The sequence below is a fragment of the Pieris rapae genome, chromosome 14 (assembly GCF_905147795.1).
Source record: "Pieris rapae chromosome 14, ilPieRapa1.1, whole genome shotgun sequence".
NCBI classification, from domain to species: domain Eukaryota; kingdom Metazoa; phylum Arthropoda; class Insecta; order Lepidoptera; family Pieridae; genus Pieris; species Pieris rapae.
In genome coordinates, this window is record NC_059522.1 from 5,756,637 (window position 1) to 5,779,381 (window position 22,745).

Here is a 22,745-nt window from a genome sequence, read left to right on the forward strand (position 1 = left end):
ATCTTTCGAATAATGTATGTGCTGCATAACTATTTGGTGCTTTATCCATCCATTGTGAAACAGGCCCTTATTATATTAAATTTGTATTATACAAAATTTAGTTAATAAAACAGTTTTTTGATGAGCTGTTTAATTAAATTTAAGATTTATTAATAGATTAAAGATCAATCAAAATTATTTAAAATCGTTAACCCCCCCTTATATGTTTTTATTAATTGCACATAGATTATATATATTTATACATTAGGAAATGATGTACCCTTCGTTAAGATACATATTAAGGCATGGGCACTAAAATAAAGGCAGCCTTACATGTAAGACTTAATTGAGGACGAAATTTCAATGACATCTCATAGGTTTTATTACAATTCTATTGTTAATTTAATTGCATATGATGGCTGTCCTAAATTTTAAGATATTACTTTATTTTTAACGTACAGGCACTAAGACCTTTCCCATATGTAACACATAAGATTGAGAACAATATTGTCTTTCTTAGTAAACTTAATTCCTGAAGCTGGTCGGGTTAGTATCGCCGCAATTTTATCCATACTGCTCTGTCTTCGCACAGTCTCAGCGCCTGGATAATTGTCTTGTAGAGGCCTTGACTTGTTCGTTCCCCGGCGAGTGTTAAACCTCGCAGTTTATGTCCTCCATTCTACCTATGGCAACAATTTTTACTCATTTGTACATATATATTGAAAGTGTGCAACTTGAAATTACATTCTCTACACAGCCATTTAGTAGAACTATTTATATATCCCTTCCAAAAAACGTTCTTGCTATGTCCTATGATTCCTTATTACCTTATTAGATGAAATAAACTGAAATTTGTACTTTAGACGTGATTTGACTTTTAAAGGTGCTTTGTCTGAAATACACATATCGAATTATATTTAGCAAAACTACTTAAACGAAAAATGAATTTTCTTTGATGAACTTTCTCTAATATATAAGCGGTATGTTGTACTAAACGTATACAGTTTTTACTGTATTTCTAAAAACCTCGACTAGTAAGGTCCGCCGTTTACTTCATAGTTTATTTTTGTAAGTTTAGGGCTAACAAAAATGGGGCTACGGGATTTGAAATCGAAAAACTAATCTTATTAAACCGTAATTAAACATAAGTTGAATATTTCGTTGAATTAGTTCTAAAAAGTTATTTCCAAATCAAGGTTTGTACTCATCATACACCGAATTACCCTTTAGTGGGGTGAAGTGGAATTCTATTAAACTCATCTTGAGTTCGTGGCATTTTAACAAGTTTGGAGGGCTATTTAGCGAGAGGTATTCTGAAAGTTTCCGACTAGGTATCAAAGTTCGTTCAAACATCGGGATTTTATGCGCAGGAGCGTTGCTGTTTTGTTTCTTACACCCAAATGTGACAGGTTATTACTAAGGCTTGTGTACCCTAAGGCCCTATCCCAGCACGAATTCTGTGTCATGCTCAAGACTTATGTCAGTCTGGGTGAACTGCGGTGCGCAATGGAGAACTGGAGTACTGAGGCGCGCCGGCCCGTAATAATAATTAGTTATGTAAAACATTAATATAATTTTGTGAATTTTTTTCTCAAATGGATTACTTAAAATATATCGTGTAAATTTCAAAATCATGTTCTGTACAAATTTTCGTCACAAAATTAAGTGTCAAAAAATGGTTATGTTTGGGTATTTTTTCTAAGGCCCTATCCCAGCACGAATTCTGTGTCATTCTCAGACTTATGTCAGTCTGGGGTGAACTGCGGTGCGCAATGGAGAACTGGAGCACTGAGGCGCGCCGGCCCGTAATAATAATTAGTTATGTAAAACATTAATATAATTTTATCAATTTTTTTCTCAAATGGATTACATAAAATATATCGTGTAAATTTCAAAATCATGTTCTGTACAAATTTTCGTCACAAAATTAAGTGTCAAAAAATGGTTATGTTTGGGTATTTTTTCTAAGGCCCTATCCCAGCACGAATTCTGTGTCATTCTCAGACTTATGTCAGTCTGGGGTGAACTGCGGTGCGCAATGGAGAACTGGAGCACTGAGGCGCGCCGGCCCGTAATAATAATTAGTTATGTAAAACATTAATATAATTTTATCAATTTTTTTCTCAAATGGATTACATAAAATATATCGTGTAAATTTCAAAATCATGTTCTGTACAAATTTTCGTCACAAAATTAAGTGTAAAAAAATGGTTATGTTTGGATTTTTTTTTCTATCAGGCGAAGTTTTTTAAATCGTGTCAGCCTTAAAAATGCTTACATAAACTACTTAACTACACCATACTTTTTTTAATTGCCCTAATTTAAGAAACGATGAAAAAAAATGGAAAGAAACAATGTACTTTTTTTAAGTTTGGCGACCGGACAGGTCCTTAACGTATTGAACCCAGGATGTGCCTTCTAACCGTTTAGTGTGCTTTACAAAAATGATCAGATACATTAAACTTAAACAATGTTATAAATACGCGTTAATCCGTAGAGCAGTGTTATAAAATAAGTTTGTGGTGAATGAAAGCCATCGATACCTACTCGGCCAATTGCGATACTAGTCGTCAAACACGCAATTTTTTTTAATTTAAAATAATTTCACTATGTTATTGTTAATTTAAATAAAACTGCAACTAAGCATTTAATCATCTACCCACCTACGATTTATCTTACAGTGTAAATTAATTAAATTAGTAGAAGTTTGATAGCACTGGAGACATTTCAATAAAATTATCGATTAGTAAGAGTCTAAACGAAGCCTTTGGAATTACTGGACTATACGAAAACTATTGCTATTAATATGAAGTTTAATGTATAGTCTTTAATGCATTAGAAGTAACAATTTAGCTCTTTTATGAGCACTTTCTACTTTGTTCTCAGCTTATTGTTGTTAAGAACATGAAAGTTGTGTATTATGTTAGTTTTTCAATAGTTTCTTGTTTGATATATTCAATGTATGCAAGTGATGGTAAATTTAAGTATGTACTTATAATATAATTATAACTTATAATAGTTTAAATGAAAGTGGATAGGGTAGGTAACTTACTAGGTACTTATTAGTTTTCTTTCTTATGCTAGTCGTCATACTTGAATTGGCGAATTAGGTGATTAATTAAGTATGCAGTAGGTAAGTATATTAAATATGAAAAAAATTTTTTTTTACATTTTTCATTAAATTTCTAAATAAATTTAATGTTTTATTTTCGCTTTTTCGAAATATGTATAGATATATTATATATGTAGTCCATTACAATTAAAAGGTAATGTTACTATTAATTCCCTTCGCTTGTAAGTATATAACCGCTAATCACTAACTTCTAAAATATTCCCATATAAATATTAAAACATCGATAGGTCTTCAAGTAAACCAACACTCAAAACAGATTGAAAGCCATTGTAAAAAGTTATTAAGCCGGGGGCTGTAGTGGTCCTTGAAACGACCAATTACGAAGAGGCTGGGACCATCTGCTGGGGTACAAAAACCCGATAATATTGGGTGCGCTCAACCTAATGGACGCTGCATTTTATCCGACTGCGCGGAGGAGAATGATTTTTTCTTTGCATTTATTAGCCTGTTTTGTTTTATCCAAGTGATTTATTTACTGACCGACTTAGAAACATACATTTCGAAATTTATCCTTAATTTTTTATGTTTTAATATACAGTTAAAATCTGTTATAACAATACGTGGACTTGGCTACTCAAGAAAATAGTAATAATACTATTTATACTGAAATCATGATTATAAAGTACCTAAAACAATAGAATTTAGCCAGGTCCTTTGATTATAGTCAATATAATTTGTGTGTCTAAACGATGTCGTTAACGGTTTTGACGTTATATACAATAATATAAAAATTGTCATGTAAGATAATTTCCCAGCGACGACAAAAATATTGTGTTAGATGAGGACACTTTTTACTTATAATAATGTGATGTCACGCGAAGTGCGCATCACACGCACGTTTTGAGACAAATGATACCTCAAATTCAGCTACTTAAATTGTAAAATGGTATGTATCACATTAGAAATCATAATACATTACTTATGATTCTTATGTTAGAAGGAGTCAAAGAATGTATGTGATGCTTACTTGATACTGTTGATATATTATTTATATTTACTATGGGGTAGGTATACTTCTTTCGCTTCCAATTTAATGACATTCATAATGCATACTTTAGGCAATGATTACTAGGGCATTTGTTACTTTTTATTTTTACTTTTATTATTAGATACATTGGCTTGAAGAATAGGATCGTAAGTAATTCTTACGAAGTACTTAAGGTTTTATAGAATGGCTATTCCTCATACAAAGAGATCTGAATATGGGCTAGAATAACAAGTACTATTGTAATTCAGGATTGCTCTCGAGTTTTTACAAGTACTTTTTAAAGAACAATGGCTACGTATATGGACGAAATACTATGCTGTTCAGACATTTTCTATAATGTAAAAGAAACAGTTTGGTAACGATTTTTTATTATTAAATCGTTTGTTTATCTGAATATAATCAGTAACAAGTGGTACAATAAAGTTCAATAGAATTCTTTATTCAAAAATTTGCGTCAAAAGAAATACTGTCAACAATGTGATTTGCGAAATGTCTTCATACTTGTACTGTGGTAGTGTTTTTTTATCCCTCTTTAAGACCTTAAACATTATCTATAATTCGGACATCTAGTCGGTACTAGAAAAAGTAGCGGTGGGCTAGTGGCTAAATTAACTTTTGTATAAGTGCGTATTTAGTAAGGTGAAGGATAACATCAGAGAAAACGTGCCTTAGATTTAAAAAGTCGACGCCGTGTGTGATATACTTAGATACATCACTAGCCTATTAGATAAATGTGATGGTCAGGAATACAGAAAACTGAGGCCCAGATATAAATGGTTACACTGACCGCTGCTGAGTTCAATTTTTTATATACCATAATCGGGCAGTAGGCTAACTTAAGTGATACCACCCAACCGCCTATGGACTCTCAATGCCAGAGGGTTCGCGAGTGTGACCGGCGTTTTATAAATTGGCGCACTCTTTTCTTGAAGGAACCTGAGCCGAATTGGTTCGAAAATACTTCAGTTGGTAGCTGACTTCATATACAGGTGGCGGCAGAAAATGCCAGTAAAATTTCTGGATCGACGAATGTCTAGGTGATACGGGTTACATTTCGTAGTCTGCCTTGACGTTCAATCAAATGTTCCGGCTTTCTCCTATGTACCAAATCGTATACTCTCGCACACATAGATTACTGATACCGCTATATTGTATAACATTTTAAAATTCTTATATTCACATTTGTTATTGAATACCGCAATACTATTGACTTGATCGCCCTTCTGTGATATTTACCGTTATTTGACTCATTGTCATTGATATATCTGTTATGTGAATATCTTGTATTCAGAGCATGTCTCTCTCATTATTGTCGGTGATTTTCTGCGCATTGTCATATTAACTGTACGACCTCGAGTTGGAAAGTTGTCTTTTCAATAAATTTTAACGTTCACTGTTTCAAATGTTTCGATAATGAAATATGTGACTCAATAATGAAATCATAGCGTTATTCAATTATTTATTGTAAAGTCATGTTGAGTTCTTTGTACATAAATTACTTAAATAACTTTTCCCTTTCCGTTTCCACTAGATAATTAAATATGGGTTTATTAAGCGGAGGTTAACACTTGCCAATAGCCCGCTGTGACCACATCGTATCCATAACTTTCGTACTAACTGAGATTGATCTAAAATTATCGTTATTCTTTTTTTTTATTCATGTGCACTGTTTCGTTCTCATAGTGTGTACTTTTTTGTTTAGTTTTTTTCCTATTTTAGTTTTGTCTAAATAGCTTTATATATTATGTATTGCACTTCTTGCTTGCCTTATCTTATTTATTTTGTTTTTTTTTCAAAGTGGTTGACTGGCGAGTTTGCTTCCTTTTCATTTTATTATGTCAATTGTATTGTTCTCTGCAAACGAAGTATTAATAAACAAATAAAACCTTTTTTGATAATTGAAATTTTTAGTCGTTAAAACAACTCAAAGTTTCCATCTACTTATGAAATAAATTTTCACGAAATTTTCGACTTATATTACCCGACCGAATTTCGTAAAATGACACTAAAGTTTCTTAAATGTCTCGTTACCAACTACCGGTACAATCGTGAGAATAGCATTACTCATATATAACCGGTTGTGGAGCGTTGCCCTCATTTCGTCGTAGTATTTTTCATAGCTTAGGTCATGAATTTTACCGTTACCTCGCCCTGGATGTATATGGTTACACTTCAATACATAGATTTCCAAATTTAAATATCTCATTCACACGTATGTATTATTGTAATAACGATAAGCAAATCCGGTACCAAAAAGATAAGTGTATATGGAGAAAAATCTTGATTATACAAACCTTAAAAGCCACGGGGCAAGTCGCTTCTCGTAATACTAAACAAGATGGAGAGATATAACCAACAAAACAACAAGACAACTTTAAGCGTTTTCGAAGCATACGACTGGGAGAGTTCTTAACTTCTTTTCTATCTTTTTTCATATGGTTTTATCATTATAGATACCAACGTCTCAAAACATGAGTATTAACAAGTGGCATGTAAAAGTGAAGTTACATTGAATACAATATATATATCTTGTGCTGTGGAACGTATTAGGAAATAGAACAAATGTATGTAAAATGTCGAAGTCAGAATTTGTATGATAATATAGTAGATAAATTTTTATACAAATTTAGTTTTCGACTACATACACTTATGTTAAGGCATCGAATTCAAATTCAAACTAATTTTATTCATTAAGGTAACTTAATGTACACTTATGAACGTCCAAAGAAAAATAAATATACATTAAATGATTCTATATTGAATAGAGATTTACTTAGATCGTTTAAATATTTATTTATATTAAAATAGGCCTTAGCAAGCAGTTTTACTTTAATGTTATTCAATTAACATCTTGAATAAGCCCTATGGTACGCATACGCACAATGCAACCTTAAAAAGATTAGGATTAAGTATATATTTTGAGTTAGAAAAACATACATCGTTCTCGTATCCAATACTGTGTAATGCGTGACTCACTCTGCAAATATTTTATCGAACGATTCTTAATTCAGTGCCTAAAGCTATCTAAAAGGTTAGGTCTGAAGCCTTTTGATGTTCTCCCTTTTTAATTAAATATACGTTTAGCTATAGCTGACGCAGGGATTCTAATTAAATTGGAATTTATTAGTTACTCTTTTGCATTTCTAAGGAATCTTGCAACCTTTAGTAATTGTCTACGAAAATGTGCCTTAATATACATATTAAAGTCTAATCAATAACTTTAAGAGAAACACTAGTACTTATGGGGCTTGGCCAAAGTTCCTTCGACAATTATTACCCGACATTGTTAGTAGGAGCCACAAAATTTGAGTTAAAGGCATAAATAGCTAACTTCATATTAGCAATTAACTATTTATTTTCCTACAAACATAAAGATATATTTGTAATTTAATAATATAATGTGTAAATCTAGGAATTCAACTGAATCATTTTGATAAGAAATACATGAGGGGAGATAAGACTGATATGTATAATCAATGATATATTAATATACCTATATAACATAATCGGTTCTCAGTAGGGAAAAATACGTAAAGTTTTGAGGATACATAGTTTTGCAAATTAAAAAAAGCATAAAAGAGTGACACCACCTTTTTTATATACGTTTTATATAATAGTTATATATCGCCACATGTCCGAAACTGACTTACCGTAACATAATTTACGATTATTGATTATGTTTACGGCTAGTAAACAATTTTAGTACTTGATCTAAGTGAATGTTTGTTTCCATTTTTTCACCTTTGTGACTCAGTGACAAACATATGTCTATGAGTGGTATTAAGTAGTCATAGTGAATCATGGTCTATGGTTTCTCATAGATGAACATTGCCTCAGAAACGTGTTAGGTTATACCTCAATCTCGCATAATAGTGCCTTTTATATGATAATTAAAAAAAATGGGTTTTGCTTGTAGTTTATTGTTGTTATTGTTAAAACATTGTAAGCTATTCAGTGCTCAGAATATGCTTAGCTGATTCCTCATAGTTAATAAGCTTAATTCCATAAATACAATTCTCAAGAGAAATTTGGTAAACATGACTGAAGTCAAATGTGACGTCGACATTTATTTAGGACGAAGGTACTTTTGAGAAAGTAATATTGTGATATCGTCATTATGAAATGGCTCATAATAACGGTATGACGTATTTGGAAAATCCTTACAATTACTTCAAGAATGCCTTTTAAAAATCTTTTAATATTAATCAATGTTTTCACATTTTGGCAAATACAAAAACAAATAAATAGTAAGGGATGCAACGGGCGGCCTTATCGGTAAGAAGCGATCTCTTCCATGCAACCCCAGTAAGGGACAAACTAAAAACAGGATATATATTGTAGTATAGACATTCTAGGAAGAAGTAATTTCTTCCAACGCAAATTCTGGCGAAGTTTCGTGTCATACATCGATAACGCGTCAGGTGTGTCTATGGAAACATGCAAGTGAACGATAAAAGTGAGGCGAGCTTATCTTCAGTTTTTATGTCCTGACCACGTCAGCGGCCCACGATGAATTACACTTACATTATGTGCATGGAATATATTCGTAATTCTTATCAACTTAGGGTAGATAGTGTCTAGGTGTTTGTTAGAAACGCTGCCATAATATGCATAAATAAATAAAATAGTCTGTAACCCCATAATACTGTAAATAAGTATTTTAGATATCTACTCTTGGGCTAATTTAATCTCTATTACTAACAAAGTATAGAAGTAGTAAAAAGTTGTTCGGATGTCTGCAGCTGAGTTCACTATCGGACGTCAAGGCAGGATCACCCCAACACCTCGACGTTCGCCGTTCCACGACTGAGTGTTTTTCAAGGCAGTTTCTGCTGCGCACTACCACTATGGGGAACCAGCTGCCCGCTGAAATATTTCCAAATTAATTCCTTCAAAATGAGCGTACCTACTTACTTCCTGCCCATTTACCCCCTGTTTTATAAAAAAAAAAGGAAGAAGGATGAAATAAACTTTTTATGTCTGTCTCTCTCGCTCTTAGGCGGGCTAACCATGCCCGAGTGGAAGGGACGCGTGCCTCTCACTCGCTCTCATTGTGAGCGCATAACGTGAGCGGAGCGTAACGCAGTTTCTTGAAGTGTCACCCGGCAAACCAATTCATAAGACGTTGTCGCGTCAAAAAACCTACACAGTAATAATAATAATAAGAAATTTAAACGGATTTGAAAAGTTAGGTCCCAGTGGTACCTTTGATGCTGGCAGCATTTCCTAGCTGTATTGCGATACTTATTCGTTGCGTCTGGAAAGTACCAGCTCTTGGGTCGCTGGTATTATAGAGCCAGTGCATTCGATCCCCACGGCCCAAGTCTTTATTCTAAAGCGAACAAAAGTTGGAGGAACGACTCTTATATATGAGACTTAGTGCGTGTCTGAGTTGAGTTTACATTGCCAATCATACAATTTAAAGAGATTTTTCCTCCCGATATTCTTTTATTGTAATGGAATAACATTTATGTGTTAACGACGTTAGCCGCAATAGGTGTTCTTATTGTATCATAAATTTAAATTTGTAAGTCATGAATTTAAGGTAAATCCGCCCTAATTACTCGAAGTACATAAATCTCAATATATGTTCGTGTAATGGATGGGTTTTATGCCTTTGTTGATTACGTACATTAAATAAATGAGTGTGGACAGTATTTTTATTTTACACGTGATACTGGAATTAATTTAACTAAAAACGTACTTTGTTTTAATTGAAGCAACAGTTCTTGTGTTGTGTAAAATTATTCCTTTAATAAAAAGGCTTTGAGATATTTTACAGTTCTTCTCGCTTAATCTACAACCTTGATTTGGGAACTGTAATTTACACCAATAGTTGTTTAGACGTACGTTGTTAAAAGTCAACTCATCTATCTGTTTTTATCACAGGAAAATTACAATTTGACGAAAAGAGACGAAATAGCACTGTAGTTGTAAGACTGCAATTAGACTTAAGTTTTTAACAATATTTACTAAATTAGTTTAGTAATAACATAATTATTTAAATATATGATTTAGTTAATAGATTAAAAGAGGTTGAATTGCTATCCTTCTAGTGTTTTAAATTCGGTTAATTCAGTTATTACACACTCATTTAGACACATAAATTTTGGGGCTATACTTGCACACTTCTCTCCAAATTTTTTTTTCGAGGGTTATGTTGTTTTTGAAATTTAAAATACATGAAACTCTATTTGAAGCTGGGTGTCAACTGGCTCTAATCGTTTAAACATGAGTTTATTACTCACATAAAATATAGGGATAGTGGGGTTGCGAGCTGCGACGCTAACAAAAAAGTGCGTGCGTACAAAATAGATACACATGTCAGAAGTAAAACTTCTTTATAAATTTATTATAACTAAGGTAAAGAACCCCAATAGATGATCATGTACCAGTATATGATCACTTCATGTATTTGTATTTATCTATATTCACACTGTTATCGTGCTAATAATAATATAAATAATTCAGAAATCTGCGTTTACTGCACGATAGCTTATGCGACGGACTAAACGAATATCAACCAACAGCGTATTTTTCTCTCTCTCGATCGTACTTAATCGCTCTCTTAATGTAAAAAAATTAAGTTAATTAAATTAAAGTAAAGAAGTTCATTACAAAACCTAACTTGTTTATTCAACGGTTCTTAAATCTATGTGACTCTTCAATAAAAGTGTAGTGAGTAGTCGACGTTTTGGAAATTATCAGAAACAAGATTGTTATATAGATAGAAATAAGGGTCTCATTTTTTAACATAGGAGTAGTAGGAGGAGGAATCCCGAACCGCTATTTACTATGTATTTTTGTTTTATAAGTTTCATTGGAATGATCCCTTTCTTCTAAGAACAATGGAGCTATGCAAGTTTCATGTTTACTGCCTTTAAGACATTTTACTGAGGCATTTTAAAAACTCACAAAGGTCTGTTGCTTTTAAAGTATGTTCAAGTGGCTATTATATTGATTGTACATTGTATTTGCATATGTACACTATAATGCATGTTCGAGGACGCGGTGTGTATATTGAGATTGCAATTATTAGACGGCAGAACTGAAATCATTATATGATGTATATTTTAATGGGTTTTTCAAATATTTCTGTCAGTATTGGTATAGATAAATATATTTTTTCTTGTTTCAGTATATACAGACAATATTGAGTTTTTGTAAACGTAACCTAAAATATTACTACATACTAATATTGAAAAAGAAAAGTTTCTTTTTATATTTACAAAGAATAAATTCAAATTCAGAATCATTTATAGTAACACAATGTACACTGATGAACGTCAAAAACTGCTATATAAATAGCAGGACTAATTAACGTAGATCTAAAGTATTATACATATCGGTTCCTAACTTGAGTAAACCCGAATCTGCTCAAAAAAAATTGCGAGTCTAAAAACTCATTTATTTGCTCTAAATTTCTCTATATGTTACTAACGTTACTAAAACCAATTTTTATTTCGCAAATAGTTCTAGATGTCATTTAAACGATACAAAATGTCTTCAATATCAATCAACTCTTGCCGCTTGATTATTTATTGCACACTTATTTATGCAGACGTTTTATTGAGCCAAATTGCGTACACAGTAAGAAACATCCATTACTGCACAGCCGGAGCTTAAAAGCTCGAATTTATAAAATCATACGCTGCTAAGAAACATTTTACATACCAAGGTGGAAAGGCTGGACTCAAAAAGACATCAAAGGGGCCATCGGGCACGCTTTCCTATTCTACATGGACTAGGATGCAATATGTATGCGACATAAGAAATCTTTATAAACTTGAGAGATTAAAAAACAACTGCCAACAAACCCTTATGACGCCCATTTATGACTGCTAAAAGTGAACCAAATTTACGAAGAAATCCAAAGGCGTACAGCCTAATTGTTGTTCAAGGAAAAACAATTAGGCTGTACGTTACTATAATTTCAGTAAATACAAGTAACACGACACGATTTTTTAACCTCAATAAAAGCGAAAAAATTTAGGCGCGTCGAATGGCGGGCGGGAAATGTATACGCAAGTGACGTGGCTGGGAAAGCCATTTACCCACAGTTAAGTAATGTATATTTTAATGGATTTTTCAAATATTTCTGACAGTATTGGCATAGATAAATATAATATACAGATAAGTATATATATACAGACAATATTGCGTTTATATAAACGTAACCTAAAATATAAAATTACTACATATTTCCAATAATTTTGGAAAGGAAAATTTATCTGTATATTTGTAAAGAAGGATGAAGAAACCTGGTCTTCCCTGGGATATACGACCTTCAGTTGTTTATATAATGAGTATACTCCTTCCTCAAAGGCGGCATCAAACCCATTGGTGACCATGGGCTGCGATGCCTACCGTGCTATACCTACTATACATGACATAAGTAAACACTAAAAAAGCATCTTCGATACAAAATAACGGCATGCTAAAATTTACTCTATCTGTGAAAATTCTGGAAGTTTCCATTAAAAAGCAGCTGTCATTCTCGTAACTTTCGAATCGAACTTTTAATACTGAGCTTATCTATCCGAAAGACGATTAAAACTTGGTTCAGTTTCTTTGTAATTATCAGAAGAGTTAAACTTTGACCGAATTACCAACTGACAGAAAGTCAATTAATAATTTAGATCATTCAATTAGGTAAGAGGACTATGTTGTTAATTACGTAAGTCTTAATAAGATCTCTGGCTATAAAGTTTACTTACCTTGTTGACCTGTTTGTGTTAGTTAGAGCAGAAAAATCCTAGAATGTTGATCAATGATTAATTACTGATTGCTCTTTTTTAACAATAATTTAAATTACTTATCAATATACATCAGTGTAAGTATAGTAAATCTGTTTTTCTACGGTGGAAATTTCTTTGTGTGTACTTCATATCTGTCTATTTATTGTAAAACGTAGACTAAAGATGTTACTTACCATGGTTACAATTATTCCATATTTTAAGACTAACTACTAACTAAGTGTTATACTGTACTGTGTTTAACCCACGTTTATCAAGGCTGCGTATATCTGTGTTTAGAAACCATATAATAATACATACAGGGTTATAGTATAAAAGGCTAATACGCGTCCATCCTCTAGAGAGCATCATGACCTACCATTGAAGACCATAAAAGTTAATTGACACTCATATTTCCAATCAAAAGGTTATAATCTCTAACTAAAATTAATACAGTTACATACAACTTTGCTTATCTCAGCATCAATCGTTCTTCATTCACAGGTAATATTATGTAAATTATTATTTTTCCATTATATAATAGAAAAGCAAATCAATGCACCTAAATACTTGAAAAATTTTATTGAAGAGAATAATATGAAAACTAATTAGAATGGAATACAATATTAAGTAGAAATATTCTTGTGCCATCATTAGTATAGCCACTCGAAATGCAAACCTCTTCTGAACTTCGTAGAATGCACAAGTCATAATAACAGAACTGAAACGATTCATTGAACAATTATATTTATCATAGCGTTATTTGTGTTTGTTATTAGGTATTTTATTTAGAGCTTTGTAGCGTAGATCAATTTGAATGGACATAATAAGGGATATAAATTTCAATATAAAATATATTTAAATTCAATTCAATTCAAAATCATTTATTCATGTAGGTAACATAATGTACACTTATGGACGTCAAAAAAAGAATTATACATTAAGTAAATGCTTCTAATTTTACATTTAGTGCCATTTCAAGATTATGAATTTAACCGCTCCGACCTCATTGTGTCCAGTACAGAAGTTTTTTTATACTCGTGTGAATTAAAAAAATATAAAGACATTAAGAACTATGAAATAATTATATTGTTTGCGTGTTTTAAGTGTATTAAAGTAAAGATTTTTAATCGTAAACATTTTAAAGTAGGACATATTCCTCGATAAAGCGACTTTCCAAAAAAAATTTAAAATTCGAATACAGCTTTACAATTAGCGCGTGCAACAAAACCTTTCAGCTTCATGAAAATGTTAAATTGTGTCGCAAAGTGGTGTGTTAAGTTTTCATATACATAGTGATCAGATCGCGTGCCCAGTGGCAAACGATTTGTTATTGGGCCACAAATGAATGAGAAAACACGCCGTAAATATCCGGACACGGCTTAATTAGCCCTCACCAATACCATTAGGCCTCGATGACAGCTTTCAAATTGATGTTATATTCGGCTAGGCGCGGAGTGGCTGGTATTAATGTAATAGAAGAAACTTGGTACAATATTGACCTAATTTATTAAAGGAAAAGTCTCTTAAGTGTGTGTATGGCATATAAATACTGATCTTGTGGTTAGCTTGTTCGACTGATGAGGTTGACAAGCTGGAGTTCTTAATTTTAATATTGAGTTGTAAAGTTAGCGGTGTATAACAGATGGGTCTTGAGTGAGCAGGTGACGCTGATGACCCTGAGTCTGATTTTGTGATGTGGCATAGGATCTGCTCTGATCAGAGTATTTCAGTAACGGGATAGAGACTGTGATGCATACACTTGTGCACTTGTCTAGCCCCTATGGCGGAGAGAATTCATATTTCGAATTAAAATAAACCTCGAAGGACGGAAACTAAAGTATTTCCGAACCAATTCGACTTAGGGTCCTTCAAGAAAAGATCGTACCAATTCTTAAAAAGCCCGCAACGCACTCGCGAGGCCTTTGGTATTGAGAGTGTCCATGGGCGGCGGTATCACTTAACATCAGGTGAGCCTCCTGCTCGTTTGCCCCCTGTTCTAAAAAAAGGTGCATTTATTTATGAAATAACTAGTTACTTGAAGGAAAATCTCAGTATTGTACTGCTTGAGACAAGAGTTGTTAACAACCCTTCGCTTAAAGGAAATTGAAGTTTTCAATATTCATATTTAAAAGATATACCTAGCACCGCGTGAATTTAATTTCATTGTAAGACGTTTTAATGGCACGTTTTTGTTGGCTTTTGAATTTCGAATGGGACGTTTGATTGTGATTGGTCAAGCAATTTTAGACCAATCACAGTTAAGCGATAGGATACGTCAATCTTTTAAAACGAATTAGTGACACGAACTGGAACTGGAATTATGATTAAATTATCATCGTTTTCAAAAGTATATATCACGCATGACTTTAACAATTTCAGATAAGAATAAAATAATGTAATGAGTAAAAGTAACGGGATTTCAAAGGTTACTTTAAACAGTTAAAGATTAACGATTTAGTTTTTTTTATTCGGTTTATTTTGATACGTGTAACTGAAAGCGAAGTAATTCAAATATACAGATAATATTTATTATCATAACAGATTTTATCACTATCGGGAAACGGGAGAAAATGGAAAAAAATGTATTTTCCTCAACCAGTAAGCGCATAAGGATTGAATATTTCCGACCGATTTATGAAATACGTCGTGTAAGTTATGGCACTTGCTCTGTATTTCGGGTATTTTAAGGCACTTTTAAATATACTGATTTTTAAGTACGTAGTTATAATATCTACGGTTTTCACTTATGGTAAAAAAGGTATAAAACATAAAAAACAGTATAAAACTCAGTTTTGTCTTTCACAGGAACTGTGTCATAGAATAACTGTGTGTGTTATGTTATAATCCAGTGTGATGCCTATAACTTTATATCGATCTTGGTTTCATATTGTATTCGTTTCTTTGATAAAATATTGCTTTATATTTATTTTAGAATCCCATTTAACCTTTACATTAGGTTAAAAACAAAATTTACTTAACAGTAAAAAGTTGGAAAATTCAATCAACATTCTGATCGAAAATAAATATTTACACTAGAAAAATCTTACGAAATGAAAAAATGAATAAACGCCACAGTCCAATATTGAGTAAATCACTCGCAAATAGCGAAACTCTAACTAAAACTTGGAGTATGTGTGAAAAGTTTTAATGCGAACGAAATAAATCGAGGCATTTGTCTTTACAAACTACTGACCTTACGCCAAACTATTCGAAAGTAAATCGGTGATTTAAGTAAGCTACAATTTCAGTACTATAAAACTTTCGGATTTAGTAAGTTTATTTTATGAGTAAGGAAATACGATTTTTGCAATGCCTCGACTTAGATTTAGTGCATGTTCGTGCTTATTCTCGTATTCGAGAATCTTACCACGACCTATGGAGCTCACCTTTTAAGGCAGCTCACTTAAGTTGTACCGTGGTAGTGGTGATCATTTCTCGTGATAAATGCATTTAGAGATGCAACAAATTTAAAAACTAAAAATCAAAGTAAAAATATATGTGCGCATAATAATAATTCTATGTGCGCATTTAACATTTGCTCGAACGGTGAAGGAAAACATCGTGAGGAAACCGACATGTCTTAGACCTAAAAAGTCGACGGCGTGTCCGTTCTGAACCACGCCAGAATTCGCTTGATTTTTGGTTGTTACTTCTTCCACTCTGCTGATGCAGGAGTACCTGGACCAGTCTACTGGCCGAACAAAGAATTGATTATAACATAAATTAATCATCGCTGGAATCAAATATTATTTTTTTACCTATATTACATTTCATGTTAAATGGTGATAGTTTTCCGATATTAGCCTTCAGTTTTGAAACATATATTCTCTGTCAATAATATTGTTGTTTCTGTTACCGTAAATCTGTCAAACAATAGCCTTCAGACGACTCGAAATCGAATAACAAATAACGTACTATTTGAACGGATAATATTTTACTGATGTATTTTACGGATAACATTTGATGTTTGCCAGTTGTTGGCTTAGTGGTATTAGCGGCCCACATCCCTGTGGTCCTAGGTACAAATCCAGATTGTGCCAATGGAGTATATATATAGACTATATAGGCTATATGTGCGCATTTTACACTCGGTTTCACGGTGGGAGAATTGATCGAGAAACGCGGCATCGGCATGCTTTAGATCCAAAAACCTAAAGCCCAGATTTTCTTCACGCTTTATGTACTATGAAAACGTATGAGTTACCTTTTTATAATATGAAACTGCTTTTTTTTAATAGTACAGTGGGCAAACGGGCAGGCTCATCTGATGAAGTTACTGCCCTGTTAATGCAGAGAGGTCTTGCGAGTGCGTTGCTCCCCTATTAAGAATTTAAATTAATTTTAATTTTATTTTTAATTTTGAAGATCTTTTCGTGATGGACCCGAAGTCGGTGTGCTCGGAAATACTTCAGTGGACAGCTGGTTGCATAGTAGTACTACACGGCAAATACCACCGTAAACCCGCTCAGTGTTTTAACATTAATGATTGAATTCGGATTTACAGATTTGTCTGCTATATACGCTCTTTTTGACGACTTATAAGAGGCAAACGGGCAGGAAGCTCACATTGCCAGAAGCCTCGCAAATGCGTTGCCGGCCTTTCAAGAATTAGTACGATCTTCTCAAAGGGCCCTTAATCGAATAGGTTAAGATATACTTCAGACTGAGTACAAACAATGTATTTGTTTATTCATATCTAATAGGTTAAATTATTATTTAACCCTCAAAGTTTCTCTATTCTCATAATTTTGACTACACATGACAAGTTCACATTTCGACTCAACATGATAAATAGTTTCACTTGCGCCGAAAAGTGACGTAATTTTTTTCTCCGTGACTTGGATATTATCTTTACGAGGGGTTGAAAGCTCACACCACTATTGCCTTTTTATTGTACCCTTGTTAAATAACGTCGACTTATTTTGGTAACGCCATAAATCGTAGTTTCAGAATTAGTTAATCCTTCTGTTGTTTTTGAAATTAGAAATTCGTTTCGGGTACCGTTAAATAAATTATTATTTTGTTATATGTTTTACAGTCTACAAGCCCAACGTTAATTAACAGTTTAATTAAATATTTCGAAGTTTACAAAAAAATTAATATTAGTTTCGTTCACAAAAACTAATTATTAAGTAGTTTAGTTAGTTTATACTTATAAGGGGAGATGGGGATACGAGAGAGATATGCCAGAACCGTAGCAAGATATCCGTTGTCTCTGCTGCCCCATCATACTAAAATTAAGTATATTATTAAAAAGATAATAGATACTACTACAATTATTAGTAATCTTACAGCTTATACTTATAAGACAAAATACTAAAACAATACAGAAAGCCCATACCGATTACATAGATAAACAATATATGTATATGAAAAAACATATACAAGTGAGTACTCACTTTATTAATACTACTAATAGACAAAGATACATGCAAAAAAAACTAAAGTAAGTAAATTGAAATTTAACATTTAAAACAAAAAATAATACTTAGAATTTAAAATCACTAATTGTGTTGTTCCATTTCAATTAAAAATCTTTCCAGAACTTAAATTTAAACAAGGCTTAAGTGTTCTTAGGTCAAACTTACAGCTTATGCCTAAGTTATCAAAACGTGACAAAATACGGGGCGCAGTTATTTCATTGAATAAATAATTCTACTGAATATACAAATCTATTGTCTGTACGTGTCATATTTTAATTTGTAATAAAATTAACATTGAATGGGAATCGTGTTAACGATTTTCGGAAGCTTTTCATAATATTAGCTAACTAATACTACAATGTACGATTATACGGCTTAATGAAATTTCTAGTGATAAACTTAATTTATTTATCTACAATGAACGGTTATTTTTATAATATTATTTAATATTGTATGGTAATACTGATTTTTTCGAAACTTATAAATGTAAAATTAAGTAACAATTATCGTATCACAGCAAGTAAATGCTACCAGCGTACAAAGGTATACAAGACAAAACTCTATCCATAACATAATTTTTTTTTTATTAAAAATGCTGTATATTGTTATTTAATTGTGAAAATGTATCTTGTAACTTATTACAGATTCTTGTAAAATAAAATAAAAAAGCACAGGATATTATAAAAGGATCCACAATCAAGCACTAAAATAAACTATACCAAATCTTATAATTATATAAAAAGGGTGGGTGCCAGGGGGATTTTGGTTTATTTTACCGAAACTATTTTCATGTGGTAATGTTTATAACATTAAACACATTGTTATTTTACTATATTTTAAATGGATACCTAAATTGAGGGCATTTTCCAAAGCCCTCATAGTTTTAACATAAGTCGAACATTTCATATTACACAAGGAACAATTTATAACTCCAATACACGGCAATCATGTGTCTGTTGTTATGTCCATACCCTATTATAAACTCATTATCAGTTTAAAAAAACGCCAAATTAATGTCAGAATCTAATAAAATATGTCTTACATATGCTGCATATGACTGTCTTGTATAAGCCCTTAAAATATTTTTTATTTAATTATATGTTTCGGTTTCATAAATGAAATGGTGTCATATGTTCCCGACACGCGCTTCCATTTGGGTGATGCTAGTTCTTACGATGTATCTGCGCTAATACAGAAAAATACCCATACAGCTGGCACTCGAACGAATGAATAGGGTTAAGAGTCGCGCGTCTAGCCCCTAATACAGCTCGTTTCTTAAATAGCTCGACTTAATTATCTACCTTGGTACAAATATAATAATACATTCTACTCCCTCGCACTGAAATTCTTCAAAGACACGGTTTTTTGTACGTGTTTAATTAAATTCTGTTGCCTCTAATTAAGCATATTCCAAGGTTTTTGACCTGTGCAAGCCTCTGTCAATACGTTGACACCTTATTCAGTAATACTAACAAATAACGACCGAAATATGCAACGGAAAATATCGACATTTCATTTCATTGTTTTTGTGGTATTGATACTGATTTTTTTTTGTTTTTAATTGTTTGTGTAAGAGAAAGGAACTTGTACAAAAAATACCTTATTTATTTGATGGATCAGTTCAGAATATATGCAGAATACTGAGTCCAGACCACAATTGCTCGTCTTTAAATAGTCTGCAGAAATAGTTTAATGAATCAAATAACATTAGTTCACGTGGCGGTAAGGCAAAAGTTATAAGCGATCTCAAGTACATACTTTAAAGTAAATGAGATCAATTTAGTAATAAGAATGATTAATCTTAATCGACCTAGATCGCTGGCGCATGCTTCTGTCCCTCTTACACAGGCGTTTCTGATCGATAGTGAGCGAGATAGAATTCACTCTGACTCAGTCAATGATTCATGACGATCTTGGCTTGTAATTGCAATATCTACAGTTAGTTTGAGGGATTATATGATTATCGTGCGGTTTTGTCCTACAAGCCTTCTTAATCTCTTAAAATATTTGTATAGTTTTAACGCCAGAATAGATCAAACGAGGTGCCTAGAAGTTTCACATCTTAGTACAGTAGTACTTTGTGCTATCTGAATTAATTATTTTATAATAACATACTTTGAAATTAAGAGATCCTCTGAGAATGTTTCGCTAAGTCTAAGAGGAATGTGTATAGTTGTGGTTGGAAAACTTGGACTTCGGAGACCTGATCACACGCTGATGCTACTACGCCAACAATGTCCTTCCAAATCAGCGCAAAGAACAACCATTGAACACATAGTATACATAATTTTGATTCCATACTTTCAGTACATTAACACGAGTATATTACGTACACCAATTACAAGAATAAAGAACCGACTTAAAACAATCCAGTTAGTGTTAACCGGGCCACCAATAATTGAATTAACATCACTACATAATGTTCAACCTGTTTTGGTACTTATGCTTATGTTATACAGGCTAATATTGTATGTATATTCGAGTTTGTTAAGCTAATGTGTAAGTTCTTATAAGCTTTGCGTGGATTATTTTTGTTTTTCGGTGAATATGTGTATTGAATATTGAGGGTTGTTCCAGCTGACGTCAGTATACTAAACACAAATAAGAACCCAAACTAAAAACCGAATTGGAATTCTTATTGATATACTCATATCAGAATTCTTATTGATATATAATGTTTAGTGATGGGATCTCTCCCCTCTCTAAGAAAAAAAACCTGATTTTTAAGTAAAATGACATATACTTTTTTTCTCAGGAAGATATTTCTTAATGTTATTTATATTATAGTATATAAGGTACTTGCTAAAATGTAATAGACACTAAAAGAGTGTCAAATTAATAGAAATTTTGGAGCCAACAGGCATCGCAAGTGACGATGGCAAATGGCCGGATAGGATGTCGTTGATTCCTTGGAAGATGGGACGGGTTTTAGTATGGGATGCTACTTGTATGGACATATTTGCCCCGTCTCACTTCCTTCGGACAAGTAAAAAGGCCGCAGAGCAGGCAGAAAATAATAAACGCCACAAATATAGGAGTATTTCCACCAACTTCGATTTTTTTATGTTTGGAGTAGAGACTTGGGCCGTGGGGTTCAAATGCACAGGCGCGAATTATATATTTAAGTTGGCGCCTAGTAGATAGTACCGATGACCCCAGATCTGGTGCTTTCCTCGCTCAACAAATAATCGCAATACAGCAAGGTAATGCTGCCAGCGTTAATAGCACACTAGTACATCGACCAAACTTGAAAAAATTTGTTTTGATTTTCTTTTTAATAATAATAATAATTATTACTTACTTTGTAGCTTAAGACAATTGTAAATACTGACAAATTAAAAAATAATTACTGAACTTAGTAATAAAGTTTATTAAATTAATATACAATAATGCAAAATTGTGTCTGGCCCGTTGCTTTCGTTCACATGTATAACATCTTTCCAAAATTTTACTATATTCACGTCATACAATACTTCATATATTATATGAAAATGTCAGCCAATTACGTGACTGCTTTTGACTAACAACACAACTCCTTTGTTTCAGGTATTTATAAATTAAATGTTGCTATATGAAACCACATCCACACATTTCGGTAAGTGTAAATTAAACCATTTGTTCTAACGAATCAAAATTACCTACAGAAAGGTAAATGTAGGGTATAGGAGTAACCGCAATTGTTTCGCAATTATAAAGCATGATTAAAAACGATAGAAAAGTATCAATATTTTGACACTCGGCGTCGACTTAGACCCAAGACAAGTTTCCTCCAATGTTTTCCTTCTCCATTCGAGCGGATCTTCAATTCGCACATGTCACATAATAGTCGGTTGGTGCACAGCCGGGCATCGAACCTACTACCTCAGGGATGGGTGTCGCACGCAGAAGCCTCTAGGCCAACACTACTTAAACTACTTTTTTAATCTATTACATCGTTGATGTATTTAACTATCAGTCGACCAATAAAAAAATCCTAAGATCTTAGAAGCTACTGTCTACATTATGCTCATGGACACCTGTTTAGCTGAATTCATTACCTTTGAGGTTAATTTGATTCCCCGAGAAATGCTTTTTAGTCTGAAAAGCATAAATTTGACCTGAAACAATAGATAGTCACATATACTGTATTACATTAGTCAACGGATTACGTAGGATTTTTATTGTATTTTCTATGACGTACTTTGCAAATCCAAATAATAAACAGCCAATAATATGACACTCAAAAAGAACGTACTTTTTCAATCAATTAAATTTACAAAATTAGTTCAGTAGAGCCAGATATAATAGTAAATGAAAGAAATTAAAAATTATTATGCTAAGCCAGTGACAACATTAAAGAAAAATCGATGTGCCCTACATAAATTAGTATTGTAAAATATTCCAAATAAAATGTTTTTCTCTGGATATTTTGTACAAAAAAGCCTCAAAAAGCTTGAATGTAAACTGTCAAGCGTTTACCATTTCAATAATCATACCCGAAACTT

The 22,745-nt window shown here is 32.6% G+C and overlaps 1 protein-coding gene across 1 annotated transcript in view; it reads left to right on the top strand.

Moving 5' to 3' along the window:
- The window catches only part of LOC111001319 (DE-cadherin), a 166,291-nt gene that overhangs the window by 17,854 nt on the left and 125,692 nt on the right, over positions 1-22,745 (top strand). The gene's annotated exons all lie outside the window — the stretch shown is intronic.